We start from the raw sequence: 11,523 nt of genomic DNA, 5'->3' as shown, positions 1-11,523 counted from the left end.
GATAACAAGACATGTACCAATTATTAACATACAGTGTCCTCAAACATGTCATATTCATTGTATCAAGACAGACAACATACAATTATTAGTTATGTATTATTTAACTCGTTAAGAAGTCCCAAGGTAGAACTACATGGTTGATGGAAAATGGTATTCCAGCACTGTTATGCAAAATCTTGTATTCTCTACACTGACCTGTGATATTTTCTGTTTCCCATTAATTATGATTGATATTTTAACTTCCCCATTGTTTTCAGTGGTAAACTGCAATATTTTACTTGTGTAGATATAATATATGAATACTAGTATTTCTTTCATTTTCATGAAATTAAAATCTTTTTCAAATGCAGAATCATATATAATCTCCATAAATTTACTGTTGTTTTCAAAACAGGAATTTGGTTAAAAATAAAGAAACTTGGGTATAAATGAAATGTGCATAAGTAAGTTGAGTAAAATTACATCTGTATATCTGTTATTAGTTTTGCTAGATCTTCACTCTGTAAAGGGCAAGCTATGGCATACTCTAATGTATGCATAGAACATCAGTATATGTTTTCCAGTCCAAATAGAATTTGTTTATTCTTGTGCGACTTATTTAAATGCATGTTCATAATTATGTTGGAGAAATGATGTGTTCATTCATAAAGTAGGATGTTTATTGTGCTGTAGTCGATGAATATAACCCTAACTTGCTTGTACATGTGTGTGCTTTGTCCTCATACCAGTATAACTTGGAAGAAAACAGTGTTGTTATATCTAGTTCACTTTCCTTAAAAGACAAGTACTCAAAGTGAAATAAATTTCAAGCTTTAGTTTTTATTGTGACATGAATTTAGTGCTTTTTAGCTCGGCTGAATTAGTTAATGTGTGATCTTGCTTTTAATGTTAGGTCATGGTAAAATCATCCACTAGGAACTTAGTGTTAGATTTGTGTAATATCTTTCCAAAAATAATTTGTTTGACAGAACATGTTTTACTGTAAACAAGGAGGTTGTGTAATACCTTTCCAAAAATCATTCATTTGACAGTACATGAACAAAGCACTAGTCCGATTATCCCACAAATATAAGTAATTGTCTGGTGTATATATTACCCGCACCCCCTCCCCCCTCCAATGTGGCTATTTGGTTAAGAGTAGTGTTAAGTGTTGTGACAGCAGCAGGGTGACGTGGTAGTTGTTGAAATTGTGTTACTCCTGTTCAAATGTCTTAATTTTGGTCTCATACTATTGTATGTGTATATTCTTCAAGATAAAACATGTGTACATTGACTTTGATGTTTGGTTCACGATTTAGTTTCTTGCTTTAACTACATACACACCAGGTATGATGTTTGTTGTGTTCTTTACAAATCTTCACTAATTATACTCTATATTAAATATAAGATCAAATTGATATATAGTGTGTATTATGTTAGGTTTTACAAATAAACAATCTAGGACAAGTTATCTTACACTCTATATATTTCATATATCTGTTATATGTTAACTGCTCATGTATGGTTTTATAGATAGATTGTCACATTGTCGGATTAGATGAAATAGGTGGTGTGGTTTAATATGAACTGTTTAACTTGTAATTTTAGCAGGTAGTTGATTTTTGTATTTTTAGCGGGTGCATACATGAATGCAAAATATGAAATCACACAAAGTTTCCATGAGGAGCGATGTTAGATTGGTACAGGTATAGTAATGTGTACAAGGGAGGGCTATTTAATGAAGATGTTTGTTCATGCAGTGTCAACAACACCTATCTGTACATGAGAGTTGTGCAACTAATGCTGGACATGGCTCCACCATCAATAAATTCTGATTGCAAGTTCTTCATTTAATTCCTGAAGGGAGCCAAATTTTCATTTTATAGTACATGCTATGCAAAGCAATTAGACTACTTGTACCAAAACTGGAGAAAAAAGAAAAATTGAAAAAAAAAAGTGTTGGAGCAAATGGCAACAACTTGTACCCACAGAAATAATTACCTGCTATATGGTTTTTGGTCACACAGTATTATACTAGGTTTTAGTCTTTAGGTTGATACAGATTTTTGTGCTTTCTTTACATCTGAAAAGTAGAATCTCAGGTAATCTACATGTATAACATTTTAATTAATTTTAGAAATTTTATTTCACATGAAAAATCAAGAGTAAAATATTGGTAAATTTTTCCTTTGAATTTTTATGAAACATTTGAATCCCAATTTCTGTTGTAAAATCATTATAAACTGATTTTTTCTTTTTTTTTTTTATAATAAGACATGTGATATCTTGATGTTTTACATGTACACATATTCCAGGTAACATTTTGAATTACCTTGTAAATGATATTATAAAAACATTCGGTCTGATTCACAAAAGAATACCCCGGTACCTGTTATTACCCAAAGCAGGATTCCATACTTATCAACTGCTTACTTTATACACCACTTTGTCAGCTGAATACATGTACCTATATGCATTTTAAAATTTCTATTATGGTAATAATGTAATTTTACTCATGTAGACTTTTGGGCTGATCAGAAATGATAGAATACATATTAAGATTTTTTTTTTTGTGTATGCCTGGTACATTTTAATTGTACTACAAAAGTTTCAGTTTTCAAAAATTTGAAGCGTATTTTGGCCATGTGGTAATAATATCTATCATATGTTGTTATGTTTTTGATTGTAAAACCTCCAATCTGGTAAGCAATTAGAAGTACATTTTTAGTTGCAATTTTAACAATATACATTACATGGAATGGCAGCATCTTTGCCAGCCAAAGGTTCATTTTGTTTTCACTAATTTAAAGAAATCTCGGTGTAAATGAAATAAACCATTGGCTAGCAAAGATGGAAATGGCAGTAACTTATGAGGCTTGAGTTGAATGAGTATTCCTGAGAGTGTACTTTCGGAACCTGCAGTGTAATAGTAGAGTGGAGTAATTGAACTAGCATTACGTTAGGTATTTTTGTGGAGTAGAATTACATGTATTTTGCTTTAATAGTGTTTACTTTAATATTAGCTGCATTTTTTTGTTATAATGTAATGTAGCATTTATTTTCAAATAAGTTTTACTTAATATATAATTCATTATACTGATGTTATATTTTCTTTTTCTTTAATGTATTGGGTAGGTAAATAAAGATGTGTTTACATAAATAAGTCTGGATGTGTACTTATTTGACTTATACTTCATTGTATGCCCCTATCTTTAATGTGGTATGTGATTTACCCTTATTTTTCAGTTTTTTTCCCTCAAACTTAGCATATAAATCAGTCTTGTGGATCCAAATGGACACATGCAGTCTTGATGTAGCAGCTGGAAACAAGAAAACCCATGTTGAACAGTTGACATAATTCATTTTTAAATTGGGAGCTAGATGATAGGCAATTACACTAACCACTACACTACTTTAAATATGTACATATGGACTGGTTACAGAATGATTAATAAAATCATGTCCAGGAACTTTGCTTTATGAAACTTTATTTATTTTACAACAGTTCCAAAACAAGTCATATGAACTTAAATTAATCACTTTGGTTGGCTTGGATGGAAGTGCTCAAGGGGTCCTTGTTGGCCTTGATGAAAGTGTTCAAAGGGTCCTTGTTGGCTTGGATGAAAGTGCTCAAGGGGTTTTACTGTAGGAGGAAACCGGAGTACCCGGGGGGAAACCCACGTGGTCGGGCAGGTGACCTCATTCCTTCTTATGTCCAATCAGGGAATCAAACCCTGGGCGCCTAGGTGAAAGGAAAGTGTGGTACCATGGTACCACCCATGGTATGGAGAATTTTAGTGTTAATTTGGGAAGGTATACAATTAGCTTGTAACTGATTTTAATACAGTGATAATACAAGAGGCCCAGAGGGCCTGTATCGCTCACCTGGTTTCATGAGATATGAAACAAGAATAATGCTTAAGTATATTTGTCACTGGTATTGCTATGTCAATATATCTCGTAAGCATTTTATATGGGTACATGTACATTGGTTTTATTTTAATACTAAAAATGCCAAAAAGTGCATTAATCCATGAAATGAAATTGACTTCTGGCGCGACCCCATAGGGATGCTACCACACAAATGTGAGTGATATCCATTGCTTAGTTTCAGAGAAGATCTTGTTTAGACTAATTGACCCCTTTTGACCCTGCCCTCTGCCCCCTGGCGGCCCGGGTCAACCCCAACATTTGTACAATTTTGAATCCCCACCCCATAACCATGCTACCATACAAATGTGAGTAATATCCATTGCTTAGTTTCAGAGAAGAAGTTGTTTAAACAAATTGACCAATTTTGGCCCCGCCCCTCAGGCCCCTTAGGGGTCAGCCCCACCATTTGCTACCAGTAAAATATGAGAGATATCCATTGTTTGGTTCGAGAGAAGAAGTCAATAATATGAATATAGCCCGATTGACCACATTTGGCCTCGCCCCTCAAGCCCCTGGGAGGTCAGTCCCATCATTTGTACAATTTTGAATCTCCACCCCATAGTGATGCTACCAGGCAAATATGAGCGAATATGTTCGAATTCTGATCAGCGGTTATGAAGAAGAAGTCAAAAAGTCAAGCGTTGACGGACGGACGCCACAGTATGGCATAAGCTCACCTTGGTCCTTCGGACCAGGTGAGCTAACAAAACCTTAGTATTATCACAGAGGAATTATATATACAGTAAAATGATACTGAATGGTACTGAAGTTTTCTAAATACTGTATACCGGTATTAACGGTGACCTTGACCAAACTAGAACTGTCGTCCAGAGGGCCAACTCATTACCCCGCCCCTCTGGTGAAGATTTTCCAACAAAACCCTGTTTTTAGTGAACAGTTTACCACAGCAACCTAAATTTGTGGGGAAAAAACCTGCATGCATATGTACACATTATGAGTTCCTAACATTCCTGTGCATTTCAACTGATATCGGTTGATAGCTATATAGGAGTTGTCAAATGAGTAGTCCTGACAAAGTTTTCCACAAGAATATGGGTATTGAAACCTGGTAACCATGGAAACCAAAAATTCTGTAGAGAAATATCATGCATGCACATTTACACATGGTCCCTATCGCTCCTGTGTAGTTTGACTTTAAGCAGTTCACAGGTTTATGAAGAGTTGACTGGAGAAAATCCCCCCCTCACCCAAAAAATGAAGTATAGTGACCTGGTTACTATGGTAACCTCAAAATTACAACATGATATAGATTACTCACATCTACAATGTATAAGGGTTATTGCCATAAAGTTTCGTTTAAATTCCCTCAATAGTTTAGGAAGAGTAGCTGTTACATCGTTGTGTCTACAAACTCGCCCAAAAAACAAAGTATAGTGACCTGGTTACCATGGTAACCACAAAATTACAATATGATATAGATTGCGCACATCTTCAATGTATAAGGGTTATTGCCATAAAGTTCCGTTGAAATTCCCTCAGTAGTTTAGGAGGAGTAGCCGTTACATTGTGTCTACAGACGGACAGACAACCTGATTCCAGTATACCCCCCCCCTAACTTCGTTGCGGGGGTATAATTAAACTGAAAATTGTCCGAGATATTATGGCCCTTAGTTTGTACTTGAACATCATTCTAGGAATGCAGCTGCTAGAGCACAGAAAAGGATTTTCTAAATATTGCAACAGTAAACCTTACCTTGAGATTTTATGGTCCTTTGATCAATATTCCTCAATGAGTGAAGCCCTAGAGCTCAGACAAACATACATATTTACGTACAAGAAAGACAGAGGAATTTGTTTTTACTTAGGTCAAGGTCACCAGGTCAAAGCTGAAATATCTTAACTGAAAAATCTCACAGGACTGTTGCAAAACTTATCAAGATCAACAACTATAATAATTGTTCTCAATGGTCTGATTACATGATTAAAGGCAGGTACATTGTATCAAAAATTGATAATTTAGTATAAATTTAATTAGCTCACCTGCCATACCGTGTCGTCCGTCGTCCGTCGTCCGTCTGTCGTCCCTCCGTCCGTCGTCCGTCCGTCCGTCAACAATTGACTTATTTGACTTCTTCTTCATAACCGCTGATCGGAATTTCACCAAATTTGGTCAGAAGCATCCCTATGGGTAGGGGACTCAAAATTGTACAAATGATGGGGCTGACCCCCTGGGCGCCTCTAGGGCGGGGCCAAAAGGGGTCAATTTAGCTATTTTGATATAAACGACTTCTTCTCTGAAACCGAGCATTGGATAGCGCTCATATTTTCCTGGTAGCATCACTATGTGATGGGGATTCAAAATTGTACAAATGATGGGGCTGACCCCCTGGGCGGGGCCAAAAGGGGTCAATTTAGCTATTTTGATATAAACGACTTCTTCTCTGAAACCGAGCATTGGATAGCGCTCATATTTTCCTGGTAGCATCACTATGTGATGGGGATTCAAAATTGTACAAATGATGGGGCTGACCCCCCAGGGGCCTGAGGGGCGGGGCCAAATGTGGTCAATTGGGCTATATTGATATAAACGACTTCTTCTCTGAAACCGAGCATTGGATATCGCTCATATTTTCCTGGTAGCATCACGATGTGGTGGGGATTCAAAATTGTACAAATGATGGGGCTGACCCCCCAGGGGCCTGAGGGGCGGGGCCAAATGTGGTCAATTGGGCTCTATTGATATAAACGACTTCTTCTCTGAAACCGAGCAATTGATATCGCTCATATTTGCCTGGTAGCATCACTACTGAGTGGGGACTCAAAATTGTACAAATGGTGGGGCTGACCCCCCGGGGCGCTGAGGGGGCCAAACAGGGTCAATTTGGCTAAATTGATATAAACAACTTCTCCTCTGAAACTAAGCAATGGATATCTCACGTATTTGCCTTGTAGCACCTACTTGGGGTAGGAATTCAAAATTGTACAAATGGTGGGGCTAACCCCCTGGGTGTCTTAGGGGCGGGGCCAAAAAGGGCCAGTTTGGCTAGATTGATATAAACGACGTCTCCTCTGAAACTAAGCAATGGATATCTCACATATTTCACTGGTAATATCCCCTTGGGGTAGGGATTCAAAATTGTACAAATGATAGGGCTGACCCCCCTGAGGGCTGAGGGGTGGGCCAGAAGGGGTCAATTTGCCTAAATTGATATAAACAACTTCTTCTCTGAAACTAAGCAATGGATATATATATATCGCTCATATTCGCTTGGTAGCATCCCCTTGGGGTAGGGATTCAAAATTGTACAATTGGTGGGGCTGACCCCCGGGGGCCAAAAGGGATCAATTTGGCTAAATTGAAATTTTTAGAATTACAATAAAAAAAATGTTCATGTAACCATATAAAATGCATATGATATATATTGACATAGCAATACCAGTGGCAAATATACTTAAGCATAGTTCTTGTTTCATATCTCATGAAACCAGGTGAGCGATACAGGCCCTCTGGGCCTCTTGTTTTATAATGTGGAACAATGATTACCTCCCTTTGGGAGCTCTTCTTGTACTCGCGTGCTTGACAGCACCATGGCGGCATCGCGTAGCCATCAGGCTCTGCTATTTTAAACCCACCCTTGCCTACCCTCAATAGTCAGTGACTGTCATTGTTCTTACAGTTAAATAAAGCATTAATAACATGGACAGGCCTCTGGTTTCAATGGTCCAGTCCAATTCGGCGTAAAAATTGGACATCAGTATAAGGTTTTATGGTAGTATTCTTTTACCATTCTAAAGAACATTACAACACAAAACAATTAACCCAAAATACATGTTATAAGAAATGGAACAGTTTTTTTTTATTCCAAAAATTAAATAAACAATATTTACATTATAGTTTTATAGCATTCAAGATCAATAACAATGTTCTGTGAAGAAAATAGAATTATTATATACAACACACACACACACTCTCAAATCTATTCAATAATGTCTCCTTGATAATGTATAATTCCATGTTTTATAACTCACGGAAAACTTTTATTGAATTTCAAAGGATAAAGCTATGCTTTATTATTTTCCTTCAATATTTGCAAGTTTCACTATAAGCTTAGAAGCCAGGTTGATGAGATGTACACATGTGTACTGAATGCTATTTCTGGAATTCAATGAAATAATGATGTAACATTTGTAATTAAATGAGACACATATAGTATATTTTGAAATTCAATGTAAGTAGTGATGATATACTATTCTAAATGAATGTCAATATGAAAACTAAGATTAAATGGTTTTGGAATGTTGAGGGGAATAACGAAGTAAACAGGAATTTTTTCCATACAGCATTCTACAAACTTTACTTATATACACAGAAGGAAACTCTGATAATCTTCTTCAAAACTTTTAAATATTCAAAGAAAAAATTGCACCACAGGATACCAATAAACATTCAAAAGTAAGTCGTGTTTACTTGACAAAAACTATAAATTCTGTGGGTTTTGTTTTCTAAATTAATAGTTTACATCAACATTTGCTTCCGCATAGAGAACCAACAAATGCCCTATAGTATAATTCTGAACTCTTTCACTCCTATCATGAAACAATATGCCCTGTACCTAAAACAGTACTATTAATAACAGACATAAAAGAAAACACTTAACAGATGTACCTTATGTACCTTATACTCAAAGATCATATATCTGACACCCAGATATTAACCAACACCCAGATATCATTAACCAACACCCAGATATCATTAACCAAAACCCAGATATCATTTACTGACATCCAGTTATTAACTGACACCCAAATATCATTTACTGACAATTATCATTTACTGACACCCAGATATCACTTACCGACACCTAAATGTCATTTACTGATACTCAGATATCATTTACTGACACCCAGATATCACTTACCGACACCTAAATGTCATTTACTGATACTCAGATATCATTTACTGACACCCAGATATCACTTACCGACACCTAAATGTCATTTACTGATACTCAGATATCATATACTGACACCCAGATGTTATTAACTGACATCAAGATATAATTTTCTGACATCTTGATATCAGTTACTGACACCTTGATATCAATTACTGACACCCAGATATCATTTACCAACACCAGGATTTCATTTACAGACACCTAGATATCACTTACAAACAAGAGATCATTTACCAACACCCTGATATTATTAACTAACACCAAGATGTCATTTACTGACACCAAGATGTCATTTACTGACACCCTGATATCATTTACTGACACCCAGATATCTTTTACTGACACCAAGATGTCATTTACTGACACCCAGATGTCATTTACTGACACCCTGATATCATTTACTGACACCCAGATATCATTTACTGACACCAAGATGTCATTTATTGACACCCAGATATCATTTACTGACACCCTGATATCATTTACTGACACCCTGATATCATTTACTGACACCCAGATATCTTTTACTGACACCAAGATATCACTTACAGACACCAAGATATCATTTACCGATATATTTACGATACTAAGATTAATCTGATATTGGCATATATCATTCATTTAGTGTAACACCTGGATATATCATATACATCTGATACCCTGACATTGTAAACCTGAAAGCTGGTTATGTATATCTGAAGAAAACAAACCTTTTAATAGAATCATACAGGTATTCATAACATAACATTAATTCATTAAATCGGCATTTTAAATGCCATACACTACTGCACTGCCTGAATGATAATAAAACTTGATGGAATGATGATTATAAGTGACAGATGGATTATGTTACATAGAGCAAACATACAAACTCTTGATGGAAAAATCACTCAAAACTTAAGTATAGTACTGTTATTTGAAAACCTTCTGTCATCACAATTACAATTCTTGCATAGCGTACATGGATAAAGCAGCAAATGGACAGGATAAAAAATCCCTTGGTGGCACTGCTAGAATAACTTACGTGGTGGTATGTTTATATTTGGTGTAAGAAGTTTTGATACTTCTTTTCCTCGAGATACACACACTTGCTGAAAAACACACACACACTTAAAACTGTGATAAGAAAATAGCAATTGACTCATACATGCAGTTGTGATAAAAAAAATGAACATTATAAAATTTAATTAATCAAGTAAGGGCGAGTAAATTTGAAAATCAGAAGTGATAAGCAATATGCTTGTCAAGCATATGATAATGAAATTACGTCATACAATACAGTCTGTAGTATATATATTTGTATGCCAGGCACATAATAACATATTTCTTTATGCTACCTTATTGTAAAAGATATCTCCTTTAAAAAAGGTTTCAAAGAAACATTTTACAATGTTTTTAAACATTAAATTTGGCGTGCTTAATCAAACTCTGAACGAGGATAACTCTAACTCAGTTTTAGTATCATGCAGCGTATAAGATATGGGATAGTTAATGTTTCAGAAAACTAAACCAACAAAACGGTAATGTACACTATCTTCAATTATTTTCACATGAAATAGAATGCATATTGAAAATAAAAATTTTGTTGTTAAAATTATGATATTATTACTTATCAAAAAACTTTTAAATGCACAAGATGACAAACCACCACCCAAACCTCACCCTATTCATCTATCAAAAGACACTGTACTATGTTACAACACAATATCTTTTATAACAAGAGATCCCAGAGAAATCTTGGTGCCCACCATTGAATAATCTTGATTGGTTCTATGTAATACTTTCTCTACTTTTCTCTTCTTTCCTCTCTTTCTTTTAATTATTTAATAATGGGAATCAATAGATAACATCTAAAAAAGAATGAAGAACTTTCAGAGGAGTACCTATATTTGAGAAAAAGCAGTAACAAACTTCATAAGTTAAAATTCAAAAAGACCTTTTGTTTTCTGATCAGTCTCAAAATTGATCCATTAGGATCTTTCTAAAAAAATAGCAATAACAAGGATTTTTATGGATGGACGACGGACAGATGATGACCGAAAGGTGATTTGAATAGCCCATGGCCATCTGATAATGGTGGGCTAAAAATGAAAAGTCCATTTGCTGTGGAACAGCATTTAAATATAAATGAAGTTTCTCATACATGCTAGATTATTTTCATCTACCGTATATTTTTTCCCCCTTTTTTGGAGGGGGTGTTATGGAAAATGAGAAGTAAAACAGGCCAGAGCTATTCCAGTAAAATGTTTACCCAAAGGGAGGCCAGGTTTGTCAAACAGGAGCTAAAGCACCAACATAAGTGATTCACAGTACAATATAGTAAGCCACATATACTCCAGCAACCACCATAAATTTTTATTTCTGGAGTCTTCCTGTTGGGTATATATCTTTATGGATTAACCCTCAAAATATCTTGGGATGAATGCAGCTGAACAGTGCACAAGGAAGGGGCTGGTGCTATTTACATGTAGCAGCATTCTTCTACAATATATATGGGCATAGAAACAAAAATATGCACCAAACTTGATGGTTATCTAGTACACGACAATACTTCTTTCAATGTCAGGGTTCAAATCATCTAATCGTGAAACATTCCATATTCACTTATTTACTTGTACTAATTTGCTGGTTTTCTTTGTGAAATTTCATTGTCAAAAGAGATAAGGGAACCCCAACTAAACAAACATTAATCATT

The sequence above is a fragment of the Pecten maximus genome, chromosome 10, assembly GCF_902652985.1.
Source record: "Pecten maximus chromosome 10, xPecMax1.1, whole genome shotgun sequence".
NCBI lineage: Eukaryota > Metazoa > Mollusca > Bivalvia > Pectinida > Pectinidae > Pecten > Pecten maximus.
The sequence above is the reverse complement of the archived record's forward strand: the minus strand, read 5'-3'. Positions refer to the sequence as shown.